The 19,062-nt window shown below is 36.2% G+C and overlaps 1 pseudogene across 1 annotated transcript in view; it reads left to right on the top strand.

Annotated features, from left to right (window-relative positions):
• Positions 1-19,062, top strand: part of LOC114389449 — a 43,978-nt pseudogene that overhangs the window by 23,720 nt on the left and 1,196 nt on the right. Inside the window, exons 15-35 of the transcript XR_003661773.1 lie at positions 265-320; positions 451-664; positions 1,072-1,488; positions 1,563-1,837; positions 1,949-2,034; positions 2,121-2,207; positions 2,307-2,568; positions 2,645-3,052; positions 3,133-3,229; positions 4,776-5,095; positions 12,277-12,393; positions 12,530-12,697; positions 12,870-12,992; positions 13,080-13,169; positions 13,261-13,367; positions 13,437-13,585; positions 16,255-16,337; positions 16,436-16,531; positions 16,649-16,771; positions 18,286-18,369; positions 18,874-19,017. The product of XR_003661773.1 is annotated as an uncharacterized LOC114389449 (transcript). The remainder of the gene's footprint in view (positions 1-264; positions 321-450; positions 665-1,071; positions 1,489-1,562; positions 1,838-1,948; positions 2,035-2,120; positions 2,208-2,306; positions 2,569-2,644; positions 3,053-3,132; positions 3,230-4,775; positions 5,096-12,276; positions 12,394-12,529; positions 12,698-12,869; positions 12,993-13,079; positions 13,170-13,260; positions 13,368-13,436; positions 13,586-16,254; positions 16,338-16,435; positions 16,532-16,648; positions 16,772-18,285; positions 18,370-18,873; positions 19,018-19,062) is intronic.

The raw sequence follows: 19,062 nt of genomic DNA, 5'->3' as shown, positions 1-19,062 counted from the left end.
GAAGTGCAACCTTGAGGGTGGTGGTTTAGTGGTTTAGTCCCACATAGACTAGAGATATGGCCAAATTAAAATATATAAGTAGGGACAACCCTCACCTTACAAGCTATTTTTGTAGGGTTGAGCTTGTCCCAAACTTACAATTCTAAGAGTGGTTTAGGATGTTTTATGCTCTTTATATTTGTGGTTTATTTATTGGTGTGCATATTTGAGATCATGCAAAATCGGAAAAGACTGTTCTTATTGTTTTCATTATTCATTGAACAGGTTCAACGACTTTCCCTGGGCCAATGTTTGTGGTTAACATTTCTAGAAATTCAGAGGTATCTGCAATGTCACTGAAAAGTAAAAATAATTGTGTGCCTGTCTTTATATGTGTGTATAATTTACGTGATAGAGATAGATTGCCTCATCTATATCTGTAAGTTTTAATGATTTTATTTTTTTAATCAGGTTGGTTTGTCAGTTGAGGTTTCTCCTTTGATTAGAATACATAATGGAACTGGATTTTCAATGGAACTTCAATTCCAGCGGCTTGAACCAAAGGAAGATGAGTTTGCATCTCTTTTGTTAAGACCAGGCGATTCTATTGATGATTCGATGGCTATGTTTGATGCCATAAACTTCTCTGGGGGAGTAAAGAGGGCTTTAATTTCTCTAAGTGTTGGTATACACTTTCATCTACATGTACTTTTATTGACTGCTATTGCTTTTATTGACTGCTATCCCTTAGAAGTTATAATAATATTTTTTGGATGGATAGAAGTATGGTACTTGATAGAACATTATGACGGAAGTTGATCCATGTAGCCGACCCCACCTAGTGGGATAAGGCGTTGTTGTTGTTGTATGCTATCCATTCACTATTCTAATGCATTATTTTACTACGTAGAACATGAAAATGATACTGTATGTGGCTGCTCTTGGTATTGGTAGCTCTTCTATCCTGGTTAATATGATAGTGTATGTGGCTGAATTTTCTTCTGAGGGATCTGTCATTATTTTTCCTCCAAGACTTGGTTGCATCATTTAACCTTTATCCTGAGTTGATGTAGTTTAATGATTACTTTTCAGGTAACTTCTTATTTTCATTTAGACCCAAAATAACAGAGGAACTAATTAATTCTGAAAGTTCTCTTTCTTTGGAATGGTCGGATTATATTAAAGGTGGAAAAGCTGTCCGTCTTTCTGGAATATTTAATAAATTAAACTACAGAGTTCGCAAGGCATTATTTGCAAAATCAGTTAAGTGTTCCTTTAGCACAGCACATTGCACCATTAAGTCTGAGGGGGTGAGTGTTGCCAATATGCATTTTCTCATTCAGACAGTTGCTAGAGATATCCCTGTTGCACCTGAAAAGTCTGCTGTTGCATTTAAAAATGAGAATCCAACAGTTTCAGTGCTAGAGCAGAAAGAAATATATCTTCTTCCTACTGTACGGATGACCAATTTGCTGCATTCCCAGATAGATGTCATTCTAAGTGAAACAGGTATAGAAATAATTGCATTAAAGAATGTATTTCTTTTAATTCTGAATTAATTCTTAATGTTAATTATGCTGAAGATCAGTCGAATCTGGATGGATATGACAAAATTGGAAAGCAGGCAGTCATATCATGTGGTTCAACAGTTGACTTTTATGCCAATCCAGAAGTTATATACTTCACTGTTACTTTAACTTCTAATTCAAGTTCCAAGCTGGTAAATAGTGGGGACTGTGTGAAGAAGTTTCTGAAGAAGAACAATGATGTCCATCATCTGGATATAAATTTGGACTTTGATGGAGGAAAATTTTCCGCAACCTTGAGATTGTACCGTGGAAGCAGGGGTGTATTAGAGGTTGTTATCCTAGCCTTTGTTTTCATTCTGCAGAATATATATCTGGTGAATTTCTATATATAGGTTGGTACAGTTACTCTAGTTTCTTGTGAATCTGTGGGCTGCATGCAGGCTGTAATTTTTACATCGTATTCCATGAAGAATGACACAGACTTCCCAATTTATGTTCTTGAAACTAAAAGGTCACCTTTATCCAGGTATTTCCACACTTTTAGACAATTAATATAAGCATTAGTTGCATGTCTATCCATTCTTGACATATCCTTTGGCTCTCCATATGCAGAATTGAGTTGGAGAATTTAAATCCGAGCATTCCTTCAGCACTAGGCTTATGTTTGCCTCCAAAGTCAATTAGCTCATGGTTCTTGAAGTAAGATGAGTTATTCTCTGTTTCTTACTGATTTATTGTTATACAATGCAACCTAGATTTTCCTGTTTTATTATACTCTTTATTTTTCCCTGTTTCCAGATCTGAAAGAGTGCTAATGAAATTGCTGGACAACCATACATCTGAGGCACTGCTTGACTTGGGTTCTTTATCAGGCCTTACAGAAATAAGCTTTGAGAAAGAAGAGGGATCTGGGATTAAATCTGTGACAAAGCTTGGAGTTTCTATAGGTCCTTCTTCAGGAGAAATTGTTGTGCCATCACAAATGGTGACTTTGGTTCCACGGTATGTTGTTTGCAATGAATATGAAGAATGTATCACCATACGCCAATGCTATTTTCAGGTATGCATTATGTATGTAGTAGTTTATATGTGCACGTGTATGTGTCTTCAGTAAGTGATTTTAGTTGTCTGTGAAGGATGAGGTGGCAGGTGTTATCTCCATTAACAGCAAACAGAGAATGCCACTACAGCTGAAAGAAGGATTTAAAAACACAAGAGAGTTCAGTTTATTTGAGCATTTTATCAGAAAGCACAGAAGTAAAAGTGACAATTCCTTGTTATATATTCAGATTCAATTAAATGAGGCTGGATTGGGATGGTCTGGGCCAGTCTGTATAGCCTCACTAGGACATTTTTTCCTGAAATTCAGAAAACAGACTAATGAAGATACAATATCAGACAACAAAATGACACAATTTGCAGCTGTGCATGTGGTGGAAGAAGGTTCTACTCTTGTCTCAAGGTTCTACAAGCCACCAAATACGAGTCTGCCTTATCGAATTGAGAATTGTTTGCATAGTCTATCAATAACTTACTATCAAAAGGTTGCATAAAATTCTGTCTTTTTGGTATTTTCATTTAATCGTTTCCCTTTTTCCCATCACATCATTTGAGAAATTTCCAGGGTTTGTTGGAGCCAGAGGTTCTTGGACCTGCATGTAGTGCTGATTATGTCTGGGATGATCTAACCCTTCCTCGGAGGCTGGTTATCCGCATCAACGGTTGTCATTTGAACCTGGCTATAGACTCTTTCTTTAAATGAATCTCAGTATAGCTAATGCTGGAGTGGTGCTTATGATTGGGAAAGTTAAAATTTAATAAATCTTGGTAAAAAAAATTCCAATTAATGAATATTGACCATTTAACTGATTAAATTGGCACGAGATTAGTACATTAACCACTAAAATGTTTAATGTTCCTAAGTTGGATTTTTTTAGTTCTGACCATGATTACCAAATTGTGATTCTTGTTTTGTGCTTTCCTGAACAAAAAATATTAGCGATACAACTTAAAGTGAATTAGATAAGAAACTATTGGTTATAAACCACTCGTGTTTTTCCCCCAATGAAACTTTTGGGATACTTGGTTCATGATTGTAGAAACTCTAGAGAGGAGAAAAGGGATTTGTATATTGACCTTAGAAAATACTACAAAAGCCACTGAGATCTCCTAGAAGAGCAGTATTTATACTGCTGAAATTAAGTTGTAACTGAAGACTAACTAAAGCTAACTGTCAACTGACTACAAGAGTTAGTTACTCGTATACACTTACAATGATAGCCATGCAGTCTAGACTTTCATCCTTGTTGTCTGTTTTATACAGAAGTTGAATTTCTGCAGAAGGTAGGATGATACTGTGCATTGTCTAGTTGAAGACCAAAGGACTGCTGTTGGGGGGGGGGGGGGGGGTGTTAGACATAAGACTATTCATGTGTTGGGATTCATTTTTAATTATTTTGGGTTATTTAATTAAATACATTACTGATTTAGGTGATTATGTGATAGATGCCATTTAGTCAGTGAAAGAAGGGGAATGGTCTGCAACTGATTAGGTCCATTAAGAGTGGGTTTTGGTTATAAACTGTCAACTACATGCCTATACATAGGAATAACTGTAAACAGTTTAGGGTGACTTTTGAGTTATAAAGTTGTGAGGAGTGGGGCCAGACCTCTTGAAACATAAAGAGGATTGCATCATTCTCACAGGGAGATATTCCCCTATTATTCATTCAATAAAATTTCAATTTCCTTACTGTTTTTGATACCAGTTCTATCAAATACTCCTCCCCCTAAAGTTTCATCTTGTCCCCAAGGTGAACAACTTGTGATTGCTGAAATAAAGCCCACACTAGGGTCCCACTATTGGAAGCATGATGACTGAGACAATCCGCACAACAACTTGAAGATATGGATTAGGACCAATATTCTCATAGGCTTATACCAAGTCATGAATTGTAGAATTTTCATTACGTGGTACAAGACTGGCACTAAAATTTTCATTATTCACAGGACTTGTTCCATTATTTAACATGTTTGACTCATCAATTTGAAGGTATTTTGTTAAGTCTTCTACTATTCTCCCCCCTGAAGATGATTGCATGGTGTTGTTATATTGTTAAGAAAATTAAGGTTTGCTATGATTGCATTGTTTTGTTGCATTGTTAAGCCCTTTAACGTTTTAGTTAGTAGGTGGATCTAAAGTCTGATGCAGGCAGTGGTAGAGTGGTTTATGTTAAAATCTAATAGCACTATTGATTTCTGTTGTAGATAGCCTTCAATTACGAGAGATTAAGTTGGATAAGGTGCGAGCATGGAAACCTTTTCACAAACTTGGGCAACAAAGGGTATTGGCTCCACGTTTGCTTTTAGACAAAAGATCAAGAGATCAGATGATGGGATTCAGTGAGCATAATGGCCTGGAAATGACAAAAGTGGGGTATGAAATATATGCCGAGGGTCCAACCCGAGTTTTACGAATTTGTGAAATCTCTGATAGTTTCAAGAGAGATACAGTTCTTGATTTGTGTGCAAAAATTCAATTGAGAGCTTCTCAGTTTGCAGTTCACCTACTTGAACATGTAAAACAGGTATTCTTGCTTCTATTGGGTGTTTGAATCTGTCAACATCTAATATCTGTTGATTGTCATTGATGGCGTACCTTCCATGTTTGGTATTTATTGCTGGTAATGTATATATGTTGTGTGAACATAATGAAAAAGAAGTTAGTTTTGGAACAAAAAACATACATTGCATCCTGCTCTATCAGGTCATACTGAACTTTTTTCAGTTTGTAGTTTGTATGACCTTGAGTCCATCCATCCAAAAAGAGACACAAACGTATCGGTGTATGTAAATACACTATATGTATAAATATAAAGAAAAGTAATTTCATAATTAGTTTTTTAGGATATTTGTTAGTTTGTTAGAATATAACAGCTGTACAGTACAGCTGTAGCTTCCTTCTACATAAGGATAGCTTGTACCCCAATTATAATTTGAGTAATCATAATGAGCCCCACCTGTTTCTCTCTGATTTTTTTTTCGAATCCCTAGTTCTTCTTCTTCTTCTTGCTTCCTAATCGAAGCTCCTTCAATGGTGAATTCCACTGCATCTGCTTCGCAATCCTTTCCAAACTCACTCACTGAGCGTCTCGATGATTTGAATTATCTTCATTAGAAGCAACAGGTTGAACCTGTTATCAAGTCGCACAAGTTTCAGCACTTCGTTGTCAATCCGCAGATTCCTCTGCGCTACCTCAACAATGATGATCGTGCTTCCGATCACGTCAATCTTGCATTTAAGGCGTGGGAGGTTCAAGACCAAACTTTCTAGACATGGCTTGAATCAACCTTGTCAAAGTCCGTTTTATCGCGTGCCCTCAGTGCGACTCACTCCTACGAGGTGTGGGAGACGATTCATGAGTACTTCCAACTGCAGATGAAGGTTCGTGTGCATCAACTTTGCCCCGACCTTTGCTCGGTTCAACTTGATGGAAAATCCATGTGCGAGTACCTTTCGCAGATCAAGAGCATAGCAGATGAACTCGCCAGCGTTGGCATTCTGGTGAAGCATGAGGAGTATGTTGATGTGATTCTTGTCAATCTTCCACAAGAATATGCACTGGTCATTGCTGTTATTGAAGGAAATTTCAAAACGCCTCCGGTCAATGAAGTTGAGGCTCAACTTCTTTCCTTTGAGTCTCTCAACAATCAGTTTTGTCAGCAGTCCTTTCCGAGGGTCAATTACGCGTCGCACGGTGGTTCTGGAACTCGCGGTGGCTCCTCTGGCAGTCGTGGTGGCTATGGAGCCTCCAGTGTTAGTCACGGCAGTGGTAGTGTCTTGGAACACGGTGGTGCCTCTGATTGCAGTGGCCGTGGTCGCGGTGGTCGCTTTGCAAACTTTCAGCGCCAAATCTGTTTAAAATTTGGTCATACTGCTAATGTTTTCCATTTCTGAGCTGATGAATCCTATCAACCACCAGATTCTATGGTGTTGTATGATCCAACAACACAGCAACCTGTCAATTTCAAAAGTTCCAACATTTGGACGAATCCTAGTTACAAATCTGCTGCTCCTAGTGCTATGATCACTGATTCCACCTCTCAAGGTTCTTCTGCTGAAGCCAACACAACTTGGATCCCAGACTCAGGTGCCTCGAATCATGTTACTGGTGCAGTTCAAAACATCACTCAGTTTTCACACTTTGATGGTCCTGACCAGATCTACATTGGTAATGGTCAAGTTTTGCAAATTAAGGGTTCTGGTTCTTCATCGATCATCTCTCCCTTTAATTCTCAAGTTTCCTTTAAACTTAATAATTTACTCCATGTTCCTGCCATTACTAAAAACCTGTCGAGTGTGAGTCAGTTTGCTAAAGACAATTCAGTATACTTTGAGTTTCATCCTCATTTGTGTCTGGTCAAATTTTAGGAGACTCATGAAATTTTGCTTCAAGGTGCTGTTGGATCCAATTGTCTCTATTCCTTTCCTCATCTAAGGCTGCACGATTCTTCTGATTCTGCTGTTTCCCCTTGCAAGAATAAGGCTGATGTACATTCTGTCCCTGTACATTTCCTGGCTACTGTCACCTCTGTTGATGTTCCAGCTCCTGCTGTTGTCTTCTAGTTCTAGTACTCTTTGGCACACTAGGCCAGGCCATCCAAATTTACATGTACTGAAGCTTGTTCTCAATCAATGTAAACTTGGTTTAGTAAATAAAAATACCTTTGTCTTTTGCAAATCATGTGTTATTGGCAAATCTCATTGTTTACCTTCCGCACTTTCTGATTCTGTTTACAGTACTCCATTGGAGTTGATTTACATAGACTTATGGGGTTCATTCCTTTTCTGGTTATAGTTATTACATTGCTTTTATTGATGCCTTTTCCAAATATACTTGGATTTATCCCTTAAAAGAAAAATCTGAGGCTCTCTGTTTCAACACTTCAAGTCTATGGTTGAACTTCAACTTAATCATAAGATAAAAGTGTACAATCTGACTGGGGAGGGGAATTTAGACCTTTTACATCCTTTTTAGCCTCTCTTGGCATTACTCACAGACTTAGATGCCCACACACTCATCGTCAAAATGGGACTGTTGAGAGGAAGCATAGACATATTGCCAAAAGTGGTCTCACTTTGTTGCATCGTGCTTCTTTACCATTAAAATTTTGGGACTTTGCTTTTATGACTGCAGTTTACCTTATTAGGTTACCTAGTACTGCACTCAATTTTGATATTCCTTATACTGTCTTGTTCTAAACATCTCCAGATTATAATTTCTTGAAATCATTTGGTTGTGATTGTTTGCCTCTCTTAAGACCCTACAATGCTCATAAACTAAATTTTAGATCTCAAGAATGTCTATTTCTTGGCTACTCTCAGTCTCACAAGGGTTATAAGTGTCTTTCTGCTTATGGAAGAATTTACATCTCCAAGGATGTTATTTTTAATGAACAAAGATTTCCTTATGCTGATTTGTTCCCTCAATGTCCTGTTGCCTCCTCCATCTTGCCTCAATATTTCACTCTCCAACCTGATTTGTCACCCTCTTCTTCAGTCATCTAATTCTGTCACTCATTCTGCATCTTAGTCCTCTCATACTGCAGCTACTGAGTCTGCCTCCTCCGAGTCTTCTTCTCAGTCCTCACCTCAACCAAATGTTCTTGTTGCTTCCCCTAGTTCAAACCAATGTTGTTAATGACGGATGGCGGTTCATGGCGGAAAGCCAAAAATCCGCCATAAATATATGGCGGATGTCATGGCGGACAAAAAAAAAAATACATATATATAAACTCATTGAAATTGAAAAAAACAATGGATTGCATTCAAATAAACTAAAAAAGTTTCATGAGTTCATACAATAATCAATTACCAACACCAAATAAACTCATTAAAGAGTTCAAAATAAGAAAATGATTAAAACATAATGTAAAGTGCAAAGTGAAGGTTGAAGCTCTAATCATCTTCTCCAATCCCAACATAATCATCTTCGTTGTTATCATATGGTAATGGAGCATCTCCCTCTCCCTCTTCCCCATTAGACGCCTCAAAATTGACCATGATTTCTTCTTCTTCAGATTCAAGATCAATATTCTCCTCAAAATCTAGATCCTCATCATTTTCTTGGACTGCTTTTTGCTTCCTTGATCCAACAACCATTGCCTTTTTTTAGAAGTTTGGGCAGCAGCAACACTTGTTGTTTTTTGCTTTTTCCGCCTAGTATACATCCTACACTCTCCAACCCCCGAAGCCTGATACACAGTTGCCCAATTTAGAGCATCATCATCTTCAAATACCAAATCATTTCCAGCATCATTATCATCATCTTGATCCATCTCTCCCACGAGCCATTCATTGCACACATCAATATCATTAAGAGAAATTGGATCAATTTCATCTCTTGCATTATATCTTTGCTTCAATTGTTGGTTGTATTTGACAAACACCAAATCATGCAACCTCTTGTGCTCAAGCCTATTTCTTTTTTTGGAATGAATCTACAACATAACAAATAAATGTTGATTTCAATCTCAAATATACTCCAAATAAAACTTGATCATCAAAATTAAACAAAATTAAAAAGTATAGTTAGAGTTTAGTCACAATTACTTGCTCAAACACACTCCAATTTCTTTCACATCCTGAAGCACTGCAAGTCAAACTCAAAATTTTAATAGCTAGCTTTTGCAAATTTGGAGTTTGTGACCCAAATATTCGCCACGAATATGCTGCAATACCAATTACCAACTAAGAGCATAACTTAGAATTCTGAATTATAACACTAATACATAAAAAAATTTCTGTCAAATGGTAAAAGTTTCTTACTAGGAGAATGAGTTTTCCTTTGAGCCATTGCAAAGTCAGAACCAAAGTGTTCAACACCAATCTTGTAAAGATGCAACTCGGTTAGAATTTTCTGTTGCACATCAAATTGTGAAATCAACTTCTTAATGCACTCAAACAAACCATTGGTGACCTCAAAATCAAACTCCAAGTCAGTGTTGTCATAAAAGAACTCTGGATTTAAGAAGTGGGCAGCTGCATGCAATGGCCTATGAAGCTGACAATTCCATCTTTTATCAATGATTGCAAACACATCTTTGTACTTGCTTTCATTGTTGTTGAAAGACTTGATAATTGTTTCTTTTGCCTTGTCCATTGCTTCATAAATATAGCCCATGGCTGATTTCCTTTCACCATCAACAAGACGAAGCACTTTCACAAGTGGAGCCATGACTTTAAGAGTGTATATCACACTATTCCAAAAAGAAAGCATGAGCACTACCTTTGCAGCTTCTTTTCCCTTAGGCTCCTTAGATAGCTTGTTCAAGGTCCATTCATCAGAAGTAAACATCTTTCTAATATTGACTTTCTCTTTGTGGAGCCTTTCCAAGGTTAGATAAGAAGAGACAAATCTAGTAATAGCATGTCTCACCAATTCTCTCTTGTTTGTAAAATTTCTCAACAAACTTAAGGTACTAGAATGGGCATAGATAAACCCAACTAGATTAATTCCCCTTCTAATTGTCTTCCTTATCAAGGGAAGTTTCCCAATATCTTCAAGCATGAAATCAATACAATGAGTTGCACAAGGAGTCTAATAAATATGTTTCCTTTTCTCCTCCAAGAACTTACCCGCTAAAACATAGTTGCTCCCATTATCGGTTACAACTTGAACAACATTCTCTTCTCCAACTTCCTCCACAATGGCATCAAGCAACTCAAAAAGCTTTTCACCTGTCTTTACAAAATCAGAGCCATCAACAGACTTCAAAAACATGGTACCAGCTTGAGAGTTAATCAAAAATTAATGATGCATCTTTGTTTCCGATCAGTCCATGCATCGGACATAATAGTACAACTATACTTGACCCATTGCTCCCTATGGCCTTTCATCAAATTTTCAGTATATTCAACTTCCTTCTTCAAGAGTGGAACTCTGATGTCATGATAGCTAGGAATGGGCAAATGTGGCCCATATTGACCAATGGCTGCAACCATATTCTCAAAGCTTTTCAATTTAATGAGGTTGAATGACAAACCTGCTTAGTACCAAAAGCGAGCAATATGTTGATGCATCTTCAATACTTCATTCTTATCCATTGACTCTCTTCTGTTCATTTGCCTCAACATCTCCATTTTTCTTCGATTGATTGCATTTTCTGGATTCTTACAAAATTTGTCCATTGGTCCTTTTTTAGTCCACACTTTGTCTTTGCACTTGTAGTAGCATTACAAGAGTCCGCAAACTCATCTTCTTCACTTCCATCACATCCAATTGGTTCACCAAATTCAAAATCTCTTATATTTTCCATATTACCACTGCCAGAAGTATTTTAAGTGGTCCCACTTTTTTTGGTAGTCATATATTTCTTCAACTCTTCGACTATATTTGGTGGAGTTTTCTTGCAAGCTACAACGTTATCCGACTTCCCAATTAGGTGTTGTTTGGCTCTGGTTATTCCTCCCTTTGTGATTTTTTCACAGAAATTACAAACAATGGTGTTTGTATCTCCTTCCACCAGTGTATGACAATATTTCCAGCCTGAGTCTGTCTTATTTTTTCTCGTTGCACTTGCAGTACCAGCATTAGATGATGGTTCAGCCATTTAAAAGAGGACTGAATAGAAAAAAAATGTGGTGTCAAATAGAAAAAAAATAAAAATGGGACTGTCAAAAGTAAAAAGGGGTGTCAAATAGCAAAAGGAAAAAAAGCTGTAGACAGAAAAAAGGGGTGTTAAATAGCAAAAACAAAATTTAAAAAAAAATAAAAGCTGACCCGCACCACTTCGCCCGCGATGTTGACTGCCTTCGTGCGGGTGCTCGTCGCCGCCGTAGGGTAGTCTTTGTTGGCTGCGTTCTGCGTGCAGGGGGTGTCGCGGCTGGGTGCGGGGCGTTGCGGCTGAGTGCGCTTTTAGTTGGAGGGCTGCGTTCTGATTCACAACTGCGTGGGAGGGGAGGGCTGCACTTTTGAATGAATTACCGGGTAGGGTTGGGTCGGGTCAGCCCAACTCCTACCGCGGACAAAAAACAAAAAAAATCTGCCATTTCCGCCACGCCGCCATGACCGCCATGGCGCTGCCATTCACAACCCGCCACGCCACCGCTATTCGGTGACGTTTTTTCAAAAAACCGCCACGCCTTTCCGCCATGGCTGCCATTTAACAACACTGCTCTCCATCCAGATTTGAGGTTCTTAAGGCCAAACTCCATGCGAAAGGATTTTCCTCTGGAAAACCTTCCTCATGAGTTTGAGGGGGGTATTGGTGTATGTAAATACACTATATGTGTAAATATACAGAAAAATAATTTCATAATTAGTTTGTTAGAATATATAACGGCTGTACAGTGCAGCTGTAGCTTCCTTCTATATAAGGATAGCTTGTACCCCAATTATAATTTGAGTAATCATAATAAGCTCCACCATTCATTTCAATTCTGTTTAGTCTTTCCTAATAAAATGGAACGGGGTATTTCACATATATCTGTAATTAAGGATTTTATATGGATAATATCAATGGCACAATTTCAAACATTGACAAAAGTATAGTGATTGTGAAGTTTTAGTGTCATGAAATGTTTCCCTTGGAAAAGGGACTTCGTTTTTCTTTGTTTACAATATGTTATCATATTCCATTCACAGTGAAAGCACAGCAGGTACAGTTATGCCTTTTGTTTTCCCAAGTTTTAAACTCCACTTTTCTGTTTTGAAACATTTGCACACTTGCTAATTGCTACTGATATTACGAAGCTTCCATTGTGAAGGAAGAAGATGACAATGAGAGCAAAGATTTTACACCAATTGTAATTGCAAAGCTTGGGAATCTGCACATGATTAGTATTTCTAATAATCACCAGACATATAACCAGTTCAGTTTACAGGTAATAAGATTAAAATGCTTAATTCAACTTCACAACTTCCTTGTAGTATTTAATTCACCTTTTTAAATACCAAGTCTCAAGGAAATTATTGCAGTTAAGGACTTTGTTGATCATATCCTATTTGTTATTGTTCCAGTACATCAATTTGGAGCTTAAGTGGAATGGAGCTCCCTTTGCATCAATGCTTCGCAGACATCAATTAGATTACTGTGACTCAAATGATAGTGTACTGACGGTTGTTTTTGTTCTACTTGCATCAAGTTCCAATGTTAAGCAATTTAGATACTCATCAATTTTTCTTCAGGTAAAGCTGAACGCTAGCTTTTTATCTCCCTTTTTTACCCTTGTTCCTGGATTTTGTTTGCTTTTAAGATTTTTTAGATTTTAAGAAGCCAATAATATTCAACTGTGAGGAATCAATTCAACTGTTCCATATGTGAACTGGTAGTGCTGATTTGACATACCATTTTGTGTAGCCAATTGATTTGAACCTTGATGAGGAGACATTAATGAAAATTGCATCATTTTGGAGGACATCTCTTAATGAATCAGAGAGTCAGCGGTTTTACTTTGATCATTTTGAAATCCATCCAATAAAGGTTTTGTCCTTCATTAATATCTATCCTTCCTTAAATTTGAATATTTTGACTTCATTTTTATTTCTGAATCTATCCTGTGTTTTGTAGATCATTGCAAACTTTATCCCTGGGGAATCACGTTCAAGTTACAGCTCAACGCAGGAGGCTCTGAGGTCCTTAATTCATAGTGTGATTAAGGTTGTTTAACATACTTCATCAGCCTTGTTTTCTAAACTGTGATGCATACTTATGTACTTAGTCATGTTAATACTCATTTTGCTCTTCTCAGGTGCCTCCCATAAAAAATATGGTAGTAGAATTGAACGGGGTCCTGATTACCCATGCTTTGATAACAATGCGTGAATTATTTATTAAATGTGCACAACATTATTCATGGTAAGCCTATGAAATACTCTTTTCAATTTTATATCAAAGTCACGACTGAAAATTGAAGAGCTTGTCCAGGTATACAATGAGGGCCATATATATTGCTAAAGGAAGCCCCTTGCTTCCTCCAGATTTTGTTTCTATTTTTGATGACTTGGCTTCATCATCTCTTGATGTCTTCTTTGATCCGTCCCGTGGATTGGCAAATCTTCCAGGATTCACCTTAGGTATATGATATGCTCTATGGGCTTCTTGTCTGCTCCCACTTGTATTTTGTATTAAGTTCCATTTTGTGTTAAGAACCCAGAAATAGATTCTGTGTTTTCAGTAGTGCAAAGTGAAAGAATACTTCTGCAATGTTTTATTAAATTAAAAAAACAGAGACCAAAGTAGAAAATTCTCCTTCCAAGGCTTTCCCCTTTCTACAACTGGACTAAGGCCCAATTCCCATGTGCTAACCAATCTGAATGCCTCCCCCCCTCTAATATTTAAGCTGATTTACCTTAAAATTTGAATCCCCTGAACATAACTATCTATTCTAGATTCCTCACTTTCTTAGTTTCCTAGTATATTAGATATTTTAAACCATGTACATATAATGAATTTGGATGAGGATTTCCTTAAGCTATTCAGAAATTTTGTCCATCCCTAGATTGAGAAAATTGAAAAATACTGCTAATGGGATGATATGCCTTGTATGAAATAGGAGTATTACTATTAGGTAAGTATTTCCAATTTAGTGGTGGCATCAACATTATTTCTCTGTTTACTTGCTCCATACCATTTGGAGAGGCAAACATTCATTTTTTCCCAGTTTGCATTTCTTTTTATTTTATATTAATGCCCTTTTAATGTTCAAATATTGGCGTTAACTTTATGAATTTCTAATGAAAGCTTTTCCAATGATTTTAGAGAGAAAATGTTTATAATATCCTTCATGACAAGAAACATCATTCTGTAAATAATTAAATAGTGGCTAAAGTGATAGTGTTAAAGAAAAGTATTATTTGTTTTATATAATTTTATCATGAAGTGATACTGCTAATGCACACGCACGTGTGATTGTGTGGTTTTGTATTATATAATTTCTTTAAAAAATATATTGCATAATGTACTTTTAGTCTTGTACTCCAAATTTAAAACTTTGTCGTATCTTGTTTCTGTACCGTGTCCTGGTACCATACCTGTATCCATGCAATATACATAGTCATGAATAGGCAATAGCCTAAATTTACACCTCCTCATGAAAGTTTGACATACTGTTTGTTTCTTGAGTGATTTCTTATTAGGGGTACTGAAAATCTAAGATAAGATGATTGATTTTGTAGGTTTTAGGGATAATGTGGCTTTTGGCTAAAGTTTTCCCCATTTGGTAATTTACAGTGTTTACTAAAAGAGCTTCCCATGGCAGCATAATGGTGTTGTAGTATCTTCCTTGCATTTTGATTTTGACTTAGAATTTGAGAACCTAAGATGTAATCTTCTTTGCAGGTTGATAGGTGTAACATTTGTTGAGTAGTGGCTTTGCAGTAAATAGTTTTATGCAGCACTAGCAGGTTATTCACATTAGAGTTGAATTTAAAGATAAAGAAGCACCGATTATGGGATGCAAATTATGCACTCCCTTATGGCCTTTCCTCATCTTTAGGAGATTCAATATCAACTTTCAACTGAGAATCATTTTATTTTCAATGATATTTCTTGAACTCAGTTCTTGTAGATTTGGATGAACAAATAGATAAGTGGGAAAGGTTACTCACACTTGGAGCAGAAGAAAACCAAATATTATTTTACGATGTTTCCAATACAAGCACTAATCTATATTTGTAGGCTAAACCTATTAAAGGAAAGACAGAAAATACGAAAAATAACATCTATCCTAATAATTACAAAATAATCTGAATATGTTCGGGGAATAGTCTATCCTAAGTTGGTGTCTATTTTCAAAACTTTTCCTCAAGTTAGTGAATTGATTTCAATCATTCCCCACTTGCTAGTAAGTTCTTGGAATTTGCTGTGGGAAGTCCCTTGATAAATACATCATCCAATTGGAGTCTCGAAAGGATGTAGGGTAGCTTCTCTTTAATAAAGTGTGTTTATCTCTCTGCTTGGTTCTATCATGTTGCATTGGAGTTGTGTGCAACACTAATAACAAAATCATTCACAAAATAGCTTCATTGGGTTCTCATACTTTATCTTTAGGTCATCAAGTATGACCTTCATCCATAACACTTCTCTGATACTGTGACACTGTTCGAATCTCCACTTCTACACTTGATTGTGCAATTATATTTTGCTTAATATTGCATTCCATCAGATTTCCTCCAAGAAACATGCACTACCATGAGGTGGACCATAGTCTGCATCTTTTATAGATAGTGTACCTACTCTTTTTTTAATAACAATCCTAATTTGGCAAAGTTCTACCTCTGTAGCTCTAGTTGCACCCTGTTAGAGACAAGGTCAAAATGAGCTAAAATTTGAAAATCAACAAGGATTTTCAATAAAGTCCAATTATGTTTAAACATCCAAAACTCAACTAAAATGCCCATATAAAAAAAAAATAACCATCCAATAAAGTCAAGTTCAAAGCTATAATAAGCATATAAAAATTTATTGATCAAGGTGCCAGAAGGCTTACTGAGAACCCTTACTAAAAGAGCATTTACTAGGACCCAATGATTAGAAGGAGGAACTTGTCTTCAGCCATGATGAAAAATTGCCCATCCTAAATTAGTGTCCATTTGCAAAATTCACTTATTTTTCAATTAATCTTTTCTAGTAAGTGCAGGGTGATAGTTGTGTCTGCTATTTCAAATATGACATTAGGACAAGTATTCCTACGGTATTTCTACTAACTATTTGTATTAATTTTTTCTGCTTTGCTATTGATCAGGTACTTTTAAAATTATAAGTAAATGTATCAAAGGTAAAGGTTTTTCAGGGACAAAACGGTACTTTGGTGATTTAGGGAAAACTGTAAGTTCTTATCTTTTTGTTGTTTATTATTTTTTTCATTGAATTACACTGTCATTGTGGGGTATCAGCATATTAATCAATTCATGACTGGTCAGCAGTTGAGATCAGCTGGCTCCAATATAGCTTTTGCAGTTGTAGCTGAAATATCGGATTCTGTTCTGAAAGGTGCAGAGGCGAATGGTTTCAATGGATTGGTAATGAATTACCACCTTTTGTTTGTTAATTCAGTTACCATAATTTTAGCTGGATTTATTCTCTATTGAATTATGATGTGTTTCATATTTGCAATTTTGACAAATTTAATTTTTAAGGTGAGTGGCTTTCACCAAGGAATTCTAAAATTGGCTATGGAGCCATCAGTTCTGGGAACTGCATTGATGGAAGGTGGTCCAGATAGAAAAATATTGCTTGATCGAAGTCCAGGAGTCGATGAGGTGTTAAATAATATCTTGTTGTGCCTATAAAATCTCTGTATTTCATTCCCTTGGGTTGTATGCTTATACCCCGGATTATCTCTTTCTTTGTTCTTTTGTTTTAAAAAAAAATTGTTTCCGATTTCTTAGGTTGAACGAATGTATGCATGTATCAAACATATGATATGAGGGGTGGGGGGACTAAGAGAACTAGAAATTGAATGAAAAAGAACTGAATATTATATTTTTGAATAAATGCAACTGTACACAGCATTACACTAGACTAATTATTAGGGATCTTATCTTTAGGAAGTTATTATTTGTTCTTTAGAATAAAAAATATTGATATAGTATTAAGGGTTTCTGTTTCATGCTTTGCATCTCATTCTAGTAATGCAACACATCATATAAAGTGGTCTAGCCCTAGTTTTTGTCCATGAGTACTGATCACAATGCCAGATTCAATCTTCGTAGCATATATTGTCAAATTCTGTTAGACTGATGTTAGGAACCAAGAAATGATGAGATGAAAAGAGAGAATATTATTGATGGGTAAGGACAGTACAAGAACTAGGAGAATGAATCCTCCTCCAAGGGTTGCCCCTTCACAAAGAGCCTAAGCTCAATTTACAAATTTGATGAATAATGCCCTCTCTTTCCCTTAACACACACTATTTATACTAACAGACCTCACTTTTCACCACAGCCTAATAACATTCTCACTTTCCCCAAACTACCCTCGTTACTAATTTCCCCCCTTTCCTCCTCTTTTTATAGTAAACTTGTAACTGTATGGGGCATTCATTCTCAGTCCTAACAAATGATAACTAAGTCACTAACAATAGTGAGCAACAGATACAAACCAATTCAGCGCAATATTATGAAATATGGAAACCACTCCTAAGAGATTTACTAGAGTTGAGAGAATTTGAGAGAAGAGAAAGATTGAGATTGAGAGAACAGATATTATTCAACCCAAAGTATAATCAGATTACAAGTCTGTTTATATAGTTGGATAACTGTCAACTAACCTGAGTTAGTTGATACAGATGTCACAAAGCTGTCAGAACTAACAGTCTAAACAACTAAATATAAACTGACTAACTACTAACTATAGTTAGAATAACAACTAAGTAAAAAATATACTGCAAGAAATGTATACTCTTATAAGATCATTTAATATGTTATTTATTCTAAGAAAGATGTTACAATATCTTTTAGTATTAGGCCCACAGGCCCATTTAGCTCAGGTTATATTTTATATAATCTGTCTTGTACCTTCAACTTTTGGATTAAGAAAATTATTACTTGTCAGAGACTTTTACAAGATATTTCTAGATATTCTAACAAAATCTACGAAGAGTTCTAAGGATAATGATTAATTATGCTAATGACTTCAATTTCTAACTTATGTGATTATGTTTATACATTAATGTTTGACAAAAGAAATATTTATACTTTCAGTTCTTCCATCTTGATTTTTGAAAATCTTGATTTGGTTGTCTGCTAATAATTAGATTTGTGGCCTGGTGCAGTTATACATTGAAGGATATATCCAAGCCATGCTTGATACAGTTTATAGACAAGAATACCTTAGAGTGAGAGTTATTGACAATCAGGTAATAGTTGAGCTAAGTGCTCATATAAGTTGGTGAGGTATGCATAACTGAGTATCTTTCAAGTTTGACTACATCTGGAAAAATTGCATTGCATGCCAACACTAGCACATTCTTTTGAAATTAATCACAAAACCTTGTTTTGAGAATGTTCACAACTTTTCATGTACGTTATGCAGTGAAGTGATAGGTTGGATTTTAATACTGGAGAGCATACAAATTCGAAAATCATTAAACAAAATATCTTGAGTATGCATGAAGGACAACTGATTAAGGAGTGTGGAATTTGATCTGCACAGTGATTGTGCTGTCTTTGTGCATTGTTACTGTTGAGCTTTTTTTTTATTCTTCTTTGTAATATCCTTTAGTTAGTCGTCTGGTGGATGACCTGTTATCCTCCTATCTTTATAATCATTTGCTTTCTTAATGATTTTTTTTTCGATATAAAAAATATATTAAACTTTGCCCTTTACTGTGCGGTTGTGATGGACTCTTGTACATGTTTAGGTTATCCTGAAAAACCTACCTCCAAATCATTCTCTTATCAATGAGATAACGGGTCGTGTTAAGGAGTTCCTTGTGAGCAAGGCATTGCTAAAAGGAGATCCCTCAACCACATCGCGCCCTTTAAGCCGTCTTCGTGGAGAAAGTGTATGTTCTATTCTAGTGAGCGTGTCTCCTTTATCCCACTATCTG

Source organism: Glycine soja, chromosome 16 (assembly GCF_004193775.1).
Source record: "Glycine soja cultivar W05 chromosome 16, ASM419377v2, whole genome shotgun sequence".
NCBI classification, from domain to species: Eukaryota; Viridiplantae; Streptophyta; class Magnoliopsida; order Fabales; family Fabaceae; genus Glycine; species Glycine soja.
Note: the sequence above shows the minus strand (reverse complement) of the source record. Positions and strands in the feature narration are given on the sequence as shown.